We start from the raw sequence: 13,409 nt of genomic DNA, 5'->3' as shown, positions 1-13,409 counted from the left end.
TTCAAGACGACCTGTCTGATTTAATGGTACAGTATTAAATCTATATTTTCTAACTTTATGTTCCTCTAACACATACCAGATAGGTGATAGCATTTTGCAACTTTAAGAAATCGGCTGCAGATAAAAAAATTAAGGAAAACCTTAACAACATATGGGATTTTGGTGGACAACCAATATACCATGCTATACACAGCTGTCATGATATTACAAGCAGTTTACATAATTTTCTTTGATGAGTGTAAACTTTGATGATCATGCTATAGTTATTGATTCCAATGGGAAAAGCCACATACAATGTGCTTCTTCAAGACGACCTGTCTGATTTAATGGTACAGCATTAAATCTATATTTTCTAACTTTATGTTCCTCTAACACATAATCAGTTCTTGCAGATAGGTGATAGCATTTTGCGACTTTAAGAAATCGGCTGCAGATAAAAAAATTAAGGAAAACCTTAACAACATATGGGATTTTGGTGGACAACCAATATTCCATGCTATACATTATATCTGTCATGATATTACAAGAAGCTTACATTGTTGTCTTTGATATGAATGTAAACATTGATGATCATGCCATTGTAATTGATTATAATGGGAAAAGGCATATACAGGTGCCTCTTTAAGACGATCTGTCTGACTTTATGGTACAGTATTAAATCTTTGTTTTCTAACTTTATGTTCCTCTAATACATAATCAGTTCTTGCAGATAGGTGATAGCATTTTGCCACTTTAAGAAATCGGCTGCAGAAGAAAAAATTAAGGAAAACCGATTTAACAACATATGGGATTTTGGTGGACAACCAATATACCATGCTATACACATATCTGTCATGATATTACAAGCAGTTTACATAATTTTCTTTGATGAGTGTAAACTTTGATGATCATGCTATAGTTATTGATTCCAATGGGAAAAGCCACATACAATGTGATTCTTCAAGACGACCTGTCTGATTTAATGGTACAGCATTAAATCTATATTTTCTAACTTTATGTTCCTCTAACACATAATCAGTTCTTGCAGATAGGTGATAGCATTTTGCCACTTTAAGAAATCGGCTGCAGAAGAAAAAATTAAGGAAAACCCATTTAACAACATATGGGATTTTGGTGGACAACCAATATACCATGCTATACACATATCTGTCATGATATTACAAGCAGTTTACATAATTTTCTTTGATGAGTGTAAACTTTGATGATCATGCTATAGTTATTGATTCCAATGGGAAAAGCCACATACAATGTGCTTCTTCAAGACGACCTGTCTGATTTAATGGTACAGCATTAAATCTATATTTTCTAACTTTATGTTCCTCTAACACATACCAGATAGGTGATAGCATTTTGCCACTTTAAGAAATCGGCTGCAGAAGAAAAAATTAAGGAAAACCGATTTAACAACATATGGGATTTTGGTGGACAACCAATATACCATGCTATACACATATCTGTCATGATATTACAAGCAGTTTACATAATTTTCTTTGATGAGTGTAAACTTTGATGATCATGCTATAGTTATTGATTCCAATGGGAAAAGCCACATACAATGTGCTTCTTCAAGACGACCTGTCTGATTTAATGGTACAGCATTAAATCTATATTTTCTAACTTTATGTTCCTCTAACACATAATCAGTTCTTGCAGATAGGTGATAGCATTTTGCCACTTTAAGAAATCGGCTGCAGAAGATAAAAAATAACGAAAACCCATTTAACAACATATGGGATTTTGGTGGTCAACCAATATACCATGATCATATCTGTCATAATATTATTACAAGCAGTTTACATTGTTGTCTTTAATCTGAATATAAACCTTGATGAACATGCTATTGTAATTGATTCTAATGGGGAAAGAGGCATATACAGGTGCCTCTTTATGAGGGATTATGGAGGACAAATGATATACCATGCTATAAATCGTATCTGTCATGATATTACAAGCAGTATTGTTGTCTTTGATATGAGTGTAGACATTGATGATCATGCTATAGTAATTGATTCCAATGGGAAAAGGCATTTACAGGTGCCTCTTTAAGACGATCTCTCTGACTTTAATGGTACAGTATTAAATCTTTGTTTTCTAACTTTATGTTCCTCTAATACATAATCAGTTCTTGCAGATAGGTGATAGCATTTTGCCACTTTAAGAAATCGGCTGCAGAAGAAAAAATTAAGGAAAACCCATATAAATAACATATGGGATTTTGGAGGACAACCAATATACCATGCTATACACATATCTGTCATGATATTACAAGCAGTTTACATAATTTTCTTTGATGAGTGTAAACTTTGATGATCATGCTATAGTTATTGATTCCAATGGGAAAAACCACATACAATGTGCTTCTTCAAGACGACCTGTCTGATTTAATGGTACAGCATTAAATCTATATTTTCTAACTTTATGTTCCTCTAACACATAATCAGTTCTTGCAGATAGGTGATAGCATTTTGCCACTTTAAGAAATCGGCTGCAGAAGAAAAAATTAAGGAAAACCGATTTAACAACATATGGGATTTTGGTGGACAACCAATATACCATGCTATACACAGCTGTCATGATATTACAAGCAGTTTACATAATTTTCTTTGATGAGTGTAAACTTTGATGATCATGCTATAGTTATTGATTCCAATGGGAAAAGCCACATACAATGTGCTTCTTCAAGACGACCTGTCTGATTTAATGGTACAGCATTAAATCTATATTTTCTAACTTTATGTTCCTCTAACACACAATCAGTTCTTGCAGATAGGTGATAGCATTTTGCCATTTTAAGAAATCGGTTGCAGAAGAAAAAATTAAGGAAAACCCATTTAACAACATATGGGATTTTGGTGGTCAACCAATATACCATGATCATATCTGTCATAATATTATTACAAGCAGTTTACATTGTTGTCTTTAATCTGAATATAAACCTTGATGAACATGCTATTGTAATTGATTCTAATGGGAAAAGAGGCGCCTCTTTATGAGGGATTATGGAAAACAAATGATATACCATGCTATAAATCGTATCTGTCATGATATTACAAGCAGTATTGTTGTCTTTGATATGAGTGTAGACATTGATGATCATGCTATAGTAATTGATTCCAATGGGAAAGGGCATTTACAGGTGCCTCTTTAAGACGATCTGTCTGACTTTAATGGTACAGTATTAAATCTTTGTTTTCTAACTTTATGTTCCTCTAACACACAATCAGTTCTTGCAGATAGGTGATAGCATTTTGCCACTTTAAGAAATCGGTTGCAGAAGAAAAAATTAAGGAAAACCCATTTAACAACATATGGGATTTTGGTGGTCAACCAATATACCATGATCATATCTGTCATAATATTATTACAAGCAGTTTACATTGTTGTCTTTAATCTGAATATAAACCTTGATGAACATGCTATTGTAATTGATTCTAATGGGGAAAGAGGCGCCTCTTTATGAGGGATTATGGAAAACAAATGATATACCATGCTATAAATCGTATCTGTCATGATATTACAAGCAGTATTGTTGTCTTTGATATGAGTGTAGACATTGATGATCATGCTATAGTAATTGATTCCAATGGGAAAGGGCATTTACAGGTGCCTCTTTAAGACGATCTGTCTGACTTTAATGGTACAGTATTAAATCTTTGTTTTCTAACTTTATGTTCCTCTAACACACAATCAGTTCTTGCAGATAGGTGATAGCATTTTGCCACTTTAAGAAATCGGTTGCAGAAGAAAAAATTAAGGAAAACCCATTTAACAACATATGGGATTTTGGTGGTCAACCAATATACCATGCTTTACACATATCTGTCATGATATTATTACAAGCAGTTTACATAATTTTCTTTGACATGAGTGTAAACATTGATGATCATGCTATAGTTATTGATTCTAATGGGAAAAGGCATTTACAGGTGCCTCTTTAAGACGACCGGTTTGACTTTATGGTACAGTATTAAATCTATATTTTCTAACTTTATTTGTTCCTCTAACACATAATCAGTTCTTGCAGATAGGTGATACAATTTTGCAAACCTACGAAAACGGCTGCAGAAGAAAAAATTAAGGAAAATACCTTGAACATATAGGATCATGGAGGACAATTGATATATTATGCTATACATCGTATCTGACATGATATTACAAGACAAGACATTTTAGTGTTTAATCTGGGTGTAACAAAAAATTAAGGAACATGCCTTTAACATATAGGATCATGGAGGACAATTTGATATACCTGTATCATGCTATACATCGTATATATTTTCATTTTTTGTGAAGCATAATATGGCAAGGATTGAGTATGAAAAAAATGTGAGGTGTCTCGTACTGTATAAAATAATAAATAAAAGACCATTACAAGTACTTTAAAACCACTATTGTCATTTCTAATTACGATATCTTGGTACACCATGATTTTAGTGAGATACTTTCCAGGTAAAGGGCATTAGCCAAGAAGAAAATATATAGGTCTAACCAAAAGCCAATTCAAATATAGGAATCATACAAGTTCATTCTATAATTATAGTAAAATAAAAAGCACCAAATTAAGCAAGTACATTTGGAACCTCAAGGACATTCCATTAATTGGAAAATTATAAGAAAATGTATGCCTTATTAATGGCAAACGTTGCAATTTATATATGTATTAAAAATTATATTATATTTGCCATCCTCAGCTATGCTCACTTAACAGCAAAAATTAGCTAGTATCAACTTGCTTGCAGGCACAAAAAGAAATATTTAATTAACAATAGGCAGCACATCAGTAAACAATAGACCTTTGAAAAACATAAACAACATAACTTCCTGGTCATTCATTAACTGTAGTCTTGTGGACAAATTGATTCACTCATGTTTTGTAATTCACCAAGAGTGTAACCAGCTTTGCTGGCCATACCAAACAAGCTTGTAGTGAATAAATATAAATTTCTGTATATCAACGGGCAGTTTAGAATTTATTCTGTGCCTGTGATGTTTATATTATATATATATATTTAATTAGACGATGACAATTTCTTCTATTATCACCACGGATTCTCTCTTTTGGATTTGGTAAGTTTTGTATTTGTATTTCTCATCCAAGTGCAGATTTGAACCTTTTCATCATTCACATTCTTAAAAAATAAGTAAAACATATGATTTTGAACACAACACAATGCCAACCAAGTGTTTAGTCTTAATACGCAAAAAACATTTATCAGATTACAGTTGTGTGCCAGATTAGCAAATGATTTATAAGCTCATTGGTGTCAAAGAAAAGTTACGCAAACTATACATGCAAACACAGCGGCATGGTACAATGCACATACATGTATCCAGTTCATGTGTGCCGAATCGCTGTATCCGTCCCTGTCATCACCTTTTTGGCCGACAGGCTGATACAAGATGGTTTAGATTAAGCCTGGTTTCCATAAAATTGTTACACCGTTTCAATTAAAATCGCTACATCGCACAGATGTCGCTGAGGCGCAATCGAATGTTGAACCAAGTTCAACCTTCCCGATTTGTCGCGATGAATCAGGGCAACTGGCCAATCAAACATCGATTTCAATGTATCTATTTTGGTCGTGAGGTAATATAAATATTTATAAAATACCAAGCGATAAAACTGGCAACCCAAAACATGACCGATTTTGATAAACTGCTCTTGGCAGAAATAAGAAATCATTGTTGTCTTCCATCTTAACAACAAAAGTTTAAAGCAGTTCAAAGATTTAAGAACAAAAAATAACGCTTGGAGCCAGGTGGCAGCCACCCTCGACTGTGCTGTTACCAAGTGCGTACAACGGTATCAAAGTGTACGTACTACATTTTCAAGGTAGATATTCTAGCCCTACTACCTACTATGTGTCATCTTGAAAATTCCACCTCTCGGACTTGTGTTTACCGCTAGTGGGGCCAAGTCAAATTGGGATTGCATACTTTCCGAATTTTTAGAATGAACATGTATCTAGAGTCACTACCAGATTGTCAATGGAAGGATGAACAAAAACGGTCCGAACTTCACACATCAATGGATGCAGAACCATCTAAGACCGTATCGTCCTCTGACCTAGAGTCGCTTGAAGATTTCCAATAAAGCCACAATCTCAACACATCATGTTAGTGTGCCATTGCTATCTGACTCTCAAAAGGGACCCATCTTTCCGAAAAAGGGTTACATGAATAGACAAACCTTTTCCAGGCGATTCAACTAATCTAGCACTAGTAGAATAAAAGAGTAAATTTTTAAAAAACAAAGAGAACTAATCACAGAAACAGAATAATAGCGGGAACAGAATATATCAGAACTGCAAACAGTACAAAGATGGCAGCAAAACAGAGACTTGCCACACAAACCCCAAGGGAAGATCATGCTGATCCCCTGTTAAATGGAAGGAACTCCAATCCTAGAGGCATGAAACAGATACGAAATATAAAGTATAGCATGAAAAAGAAATAAAAGGGACATCCTACAGGACAAAATAGAGCAGACGAATTACAAGCAATTTTGATGAAGCTTGCGACAATGAATTTGTAAAGAAAAAGTATATCAAAACGAAAACAGCTACTTTTTCTGACATTTTGTTTGCAATTTTTCACCCATTAAGATTCTATTAAATGTGTTAGATCCCTGTACTGTACCCGTGATTGATTGTTTATTACCTGTGAGTAAGCAGCACAGATATTAGACCCCTACAAAATTTAGTTCAAGGACCTGTGGAGTATCACATGACCTCCTTTGCAGCTGAGGTTGTCTCTGGAATGTGACTTATCATCATTAAAAAGTCAGATACTGAGACACCAACACTTGCATTTATGTTGCGTGTATTATTTCACAGAGTATGATTTTCCACCTGTGTAACAAATGTTTGAACTTGCTTAATCAATTTATTTTATTATAAATGTATAAATTTTATTATAGGTGTACCATCGTCTAATGCAAAACAACATAAATATGAAGATATATGTTCATCGTCTGACCTAGATTCAGTGCCAGAATTTCACTGGAAGGATGAACAAAAATGGTCCAAAATTCCCACATCATTGGATGCTGAACCATCTAGGACCGTATTGTCCTCTAACCTAGAGTCGCTTGAGGATTTCAAATGGAGGAATAAATTCTAAACATCACATCCACCCTCGGTATCCCCGGACTCAAAGTTGCTTCAAAATGCTGCAGAAGTTGTACAACTATATCTAGGACAGGGTATCAAATTGACAGGTAGATTTCTTGGAATCAGTCGCATAAGACAAATTTTGGTACACACTCCAATTAGTGGAGTTGTCAATGAGGTTCCTTGTGGCATAAAAGAAAATGTTACATTTGTTGTAGACAATGGAGAAAACTTTGCACTCAGGGCAGATAGTAAACGCAGTATTTTTTATGATGACTGTGGTACTTGGCATTCATCTCAAACTACAACACCTCGGACAATAATTGCTATGATGAATGGCGTTATGATGACTGTGGCTAAACGGGATGGTGTGTACTGTACAAAGGTAAAAGGTGCCTGGAAACCAATGAACCCACAACCTTAACACACCATTTTAGTGTGCTGTTGCTTTCCGAAAAAGGGTCACATGGATTGACAAACATTTTCCAGACGAGTCAACTAATTTAGCGCTAGTAGAATACCTGGGTAAATTTCCAAAAACAAAGAGAAGTCACGGAAACCTAACAACAGCGGGAACCGAATATATCAGAACTGCAAACAGTACAATGATGGCAGCAAAATAGAGACTTTCTGACACACAAGCTCCAAGAGACGTTTATGTTAATCTCCTGTTAAATGGAAGGAACGCCAATTCTCGAGACATGAAACAGATACGAAATATAAAGTATAGCATGAAGAAAAAAGAAAAGGGACATCCTACAGGACAAAATACAGCAGACGAATTACAAGCGATTTTGACGAAGCTTGCGACAATGAATTTGTAAAGAAAAAGTAGATCAAAACGAAAACAGCTACTTATTTCTCGACATTTTGTTTACAATTTTTCACCCATTAAGATTCTATTAAATGTTTTGCAAAAAATGATTAGACGCCTACCTCGATTAATTAATAAAAAGTAGCAAATCTCAAAAAATTGACTGAATCTTCGAACTTGCTTAATCCATTTATTTTATTATAATAGGTGTACCATTGTCTAATGCAAAACAACATAAAAATGAAGATATATGTTCATCGTCTGACCTAGATTCAGTGCCAGAATTTCACTGGAAGGATGAACAAAAATGGTCCAAAATTCCCACATCATTGGATGCTGAACCATCTAGGACCGTATCGTCCTCTAACCTAGAGTCGCTTGAGGATTTCAAATGGAGGAATAAATTCTAAACATCACATACACCCTCGGTATCCACGGACTCAAAGTTGCTTCAAAATGCTGCAGAAGTTGTACAACTATGTCTAGGACAGGGTATCAAATTGTAAGGTAGATTTCTTGGAATCAGTCGCATGAGACAAATTTTGGTACACACTCCAATTAGTGAAGTTGTCAATGAGGTTCCTTGTGGCATAAAAGAAAATGTTGCATATGTTGTAGACAATGGAGAAAACTTTGCACTCAGGGCAGATAGTAAACGCAGTATTTTTTATGATGACTGTGGTACTTGGCATTCATCTCAAACTACAACACCTCGGACAATAATTGCTATGATGAATGGCGTTATGATGACTGTGGCTAAACGGGATGGTGTGTCCTGTACAAAGGTAAAAGGTGCCTGGAAACCAATGAACCCACAACCTTAACACACCATTTTAGTGTGCTGTTGCTTTCCGAAAAAGGGTCACATGGATTGACAAACATTTTCCAGACGAGTCAACTAATTTAGTGCTAGTAGAATACCTGGGTAAATTTCCAAAAACAAAGAGAACTAATCACAGAAACAGAATAATAGCGGGAACAGAATATATCAGAACTGCAAACAGTACAAAGATGGCAGCAAAACAGAGACTTGCCACACAAACCCCAAGGGAAGATCATGCTGATCCCCTGTTAAATGGAAGGAACTCCAATCCTAGAGGCATGAAACAGATACGAAATATAAAGTATAGCATGAAAAAGAAATAAAAGGGACATCCTACAGGACAAAATAGAGCAGACGAATTACAAGCAATTTTGATGAAGCTTGCGACAATGAATTTGTAAAGAAAAAGTATATCAAAACGAAAACAGCTACTTTTTCTGACATTTTGTTTGCAATTTTTCACCCATTAAGATTCTATTAAATGTGTTAGATCCCTGTACTGTACCCGTGATTGATTGTTTATTACCTGTGAGTAAGCAGCACAGATATTAGACCCCTACAAAATTTAGTTCAAGGACCTGTGGAGTATCACATGACCTCCTTTGCAGCTGAGGTTGTCTCTGGAATGTGACTTATCATCATTAAAAAGTCAGATACTGAGACACCAACACTTGCATTTATGTTGCGTGTATTATTTCACAGAGTATGATTTTCCACCTGTGTAACAAATGTTTGAACTTGCTTAATCAATTTATTTTATTATAAATGTATAAATTTTATTATAGGTGTACCATCGTCTAATGCAAAACAACATAAATATGAAGATATATGTTCATCGTCTGACCTAGATTCAGTGCCAGAATTTCACTGGAAGGATGAACAAAAATGGTCCAAAATTCCCACATCATTGGATGCTGAACCATCTAGGACCGTATTGTCCTCTAACCTAGAGTCGCTTGAGGATTTCAAATGGAGGAATAAATTCTAAACATCACATCCACCCTCGGTATCCCCGGACTCAAAGTTGCTTCAAAATGCTGCAGAAGTTGTACAACTATATCTAGGACAGGGTATCAAATTGACAGGTAGATTTCTTGGAATCAGTCGCATAAGACAAATTTTGGTACACACTCCAATTAGTGGAGTTGTCAATGAGGTTCCTTGTGGCATAAAAGAAAATGTTACATTTGTTGTAGACAATGGAGAAAACTTTGCACTCAGGGCAGATAGTAAACGCAGTATTTTTTATGATGACTGTGGTACTTGGCATTCATCTCAAACTACAACACCTCGGACAATAATTGCTATGATGAATGGCGTTATGATGACTGTGGCTAAACGGGATGGTGTGTACTGTACAAAGGTAAAAGGTGCCTGGAAACCAATGAACCCACAACCTTAACACACCATTTTAGTGTGCTGTTGCTTTCCGAAAAAGGGTCACATGGATTGACAAACATTTTCCAGACGAGTCAACTAATTTAGCGCTAGTAGAATACCTGGGTAAATTTCCAAAAACAAAGAGAAGTCACGGAAACCTAACAACAGCGGGAACCGAATATATCAGAACTGCAAACAGTACAATGATGGCAGCAAAATAGAGACTTTCTGACACACAAGCTCCAAGAGACGTTTATGTTAATCTCCTGTTAAATGGAAGGAACGCCAATTCTCGAGACATGAAACAGATACGAAATATAAAGTATAGCATGAAGAAAAAAGAAAAGGGACATCCTACAGGACAAAATACAGCAGACGAATTACAAGCGATTTTGACGAAGCTTGCGACAATGAATTTGTAAAGAAAAAGTAGATCAAAACGAAAACAGCTACTTATTTCTCGACATTTTGTTTACAATTTTTCACCCATTAAGATTCTATTAAATGTTTTGCAAAAAATGATTAGACGCCTACCTCGATTAATTAATAAAAAGTAGCAAATCTCAAAAAATTGACTGAATCTTCGAACTTGCTTAATCCATTTATTTTATTATAATAGGTGTACCATTGTCTAATGCAAAACAACATAAAAATGAAGATATATGTTCATCGTCTGACCTAGATTCAGTGCCAGAATTTCACTGGAAGGATGAACAAAAATGGTCCAAAATTCCCACATCATTGGATGCTGAACCATCTAGGACCGTATCGTCCTCTAACCTAGAGTCGCTTGAGGATTTCAAATGGAGGAATAAATTCTAAACATCACATACACCCTCGGTATCCACGGACTCAAAGTTGCTTCAAAATGCTGCAGAAGTTGTACAACTATGTCTAGGACAGGGTATCAAATTGTAAGGTAGATTTCTTGGAATCAGTCGCATGAGACAAATTTTGGTACACACTCCAATTAGTGAAGTTGTCAATGAGGTTCCTTGTGGCATAAAAGAAAATGTTGCATATGTTGTAGACAATGGAGAAAACTTTGCACTCAGGGCAGATAGTAAACGCAGTATTTTTTATGATGACTGTGGTACTTGGCATTCATCTCAAACTACAACACCTCGGACAATAATTGCTATGATGAATGGCGTTATGATGACTGTGGCTAAACGGGATGGTGTGTCCTGTACAAAGGTAAAAGGTGCCTGGAAACCAATGAACCCACAACCTTAACACACCATTTTAGTGTGCTGTTGCTTTCCGAAAAAGGGTCACATGGATTGACAAACATTTTCCAGACGAGTCAACTAATTTAGTGCTAGTAGAATACCTGGGTAAATTTCCAAAAACAAAGAGAAGTCACGGAAACCTAACAACAGCGGGAACCGAATATATCAGAACTGCAAACAGTACAATGATGGCAGCAAAATAGAGACTTTCTGCCACACAAGCTCCAAGGGAAGATCATGCTGATCCCCTGTTATATGGAAGGAACGCCAATTCTAGGAGGCATGAAACAGATACAAAATATAAAGTATAGCATGAATAAAAAAGAAAAGGGACATCCTGCAGGACAAAATACAACAGACGAATTACAAGCGATTTTGACGAAGCTTGCGACAATGACTTTCTTACGTAGAGGCATAATGGCACCACACATACTTTAAATGAGTAAGCTGCGATACAAAGGTGATCCTAGAGGATTTACAACATTTCTAGACAGGACAATGTATTAACGAAAAAAAAAAAGCATACTGGATGGAACCAAATAAAAGCATGTGGTCGCTATACCAGTGTCTTCAATTGATGTCTCCTCTGCGAGATCACATAAAAGAAAACTTGATGAATCAATTGACGACAGCACCTCAAGACCAGAGTTCAGATCAGTTGTGACATGTACATTAGCTTTCGATGTCATGAATGACGAGCAACTGACATTGATTTCACCAAAATCTGTGGTATTGAGTACTTTGCTAAATTACTGTGATTCATTTATTCCAATGGAAGTCCATGAGCAGTCTCCTCCTATAATAAGCAAGCTATACGATCCGGAAGCTCCGAAGCTTTCTTACACAGAGCTGCTTAAAAAATGTGATAAGGTTAAGCTGGATATAAAGAAGGAAGAAATAGCAAATGTTGAAAAACATACAAGGGAACAAGCTAAGTCTAGCAGTTGGTTCCGACACAGAGCTGGTAGGATTAGAGCATTAAAAATGTTAGCTTAATAAAAAGCATTTGTTACCCTGAAGCTATGAAGTTTTCTACTGAGGCAAAAAGATGGGGATGCAACCACGAGCACACAGCAAGAAAGAAATATGAGTCGATCACAAAGGCTAAACATTTAGAATTTAAGTTTACTGATTGTGGTCTGATGATGAACGAGAAATGGCCATTTTTAGGTGCATCACACAATGGCCTTATAACATGCAATTGCTGCGGTGCTTGAGGTTAAATGCCCATTTTATAAGAAAAAAGAGAGCATTGAAGAATCTACAGTGGACAGACATTTTTGTCTAGAGGTGGTTGATGGATCTTTTAAGTTAAAAAGAAATCATCAATATTATTATCAGATCCAAACTCGGATGTTTATTTCAGAACGCAAATACTGTGACTTTGTTGACTGGACAGAAAAAGAAATTCACATTGAAAGGGTCAACCAAGATTCAATGCTGTGGAAAGAAGCTGTTTAAGACACATTTTCCAGATGGCAGTTCTACCAGAAATAGTTGGAAAGTTTTTTACTCGACCGCCACAACACTTTGCTGGCGACATTACAGTAATTGATGATGCTTCAGAAAAATGGTGTTACTGCAAGGACAATCAAAGCTGTTCAATTAAATGGTTTCATCATGATTGCCTTAAACTGAAAGATACATACAGTCCCAAGACTTAGTTCTGCCCTGATTGTCACAAAACAAAAAATCTAAGGTGTTAATAAAATAATACAGAAAATAAAAAATGGCAAAAAACGGCTATTTAATGCAGCCAGACTTTGTCTAAAGGTCCGAAGCCCTTGTAAATGCAGACGGAAAAGTTGTTAAGACCGCTGCTAAACTTGTGTGTCTTGTATAAATAAAATACTATTTGGTTTATGCTATATGTAAATGGTTGTGTAATAACACTTACTATCGAAGTCACAAATAAATATACCACTTTTTCAATTCAATTATTGTACAGTATCATAATATAAATCAGAGAATAGACCAAGCTGTTCCTTCCAAACATGAAAATGCATGTTAGGCTGCATTAAAATCCTTTAAACATCAATCAGGTCAAC

General features: G+C 35.6%; 1 pseudogene; it reads left to right on the top strand.

Moving 5' to 3' along the window:
• The first annotated feature begins 11,036 nt into the window (after positions 1 to 11,036).
• LOC140048032 (uncharacterized) lies at positions 11,037 to 12,950 on the top strand (annotated as a pseudogene).
• The last annotated feature ends 459 nt before the right edge of the window (positions 12,951 to 13,409 follow it).

Source organism: Antedon mediterranea, chromosome 4 (assembly GCF_964355755.1).
Source record: "Antedon mediterranea chromosome 4, ecAntMedi1.1, whole genome shotgun sequence".
Classification (NCBI taxonomy): Eukaryota; Metazoa; Echinodermata; class Crinoidea; order Comatulida; family Antedonidae; genus Antedon; species Antedon mediterranea.
The sequence above is the reverse complement of the archived record's forward strand: the minus strand, read 5'-3'. Positions and strand labels throughout refer to the sequence as shown.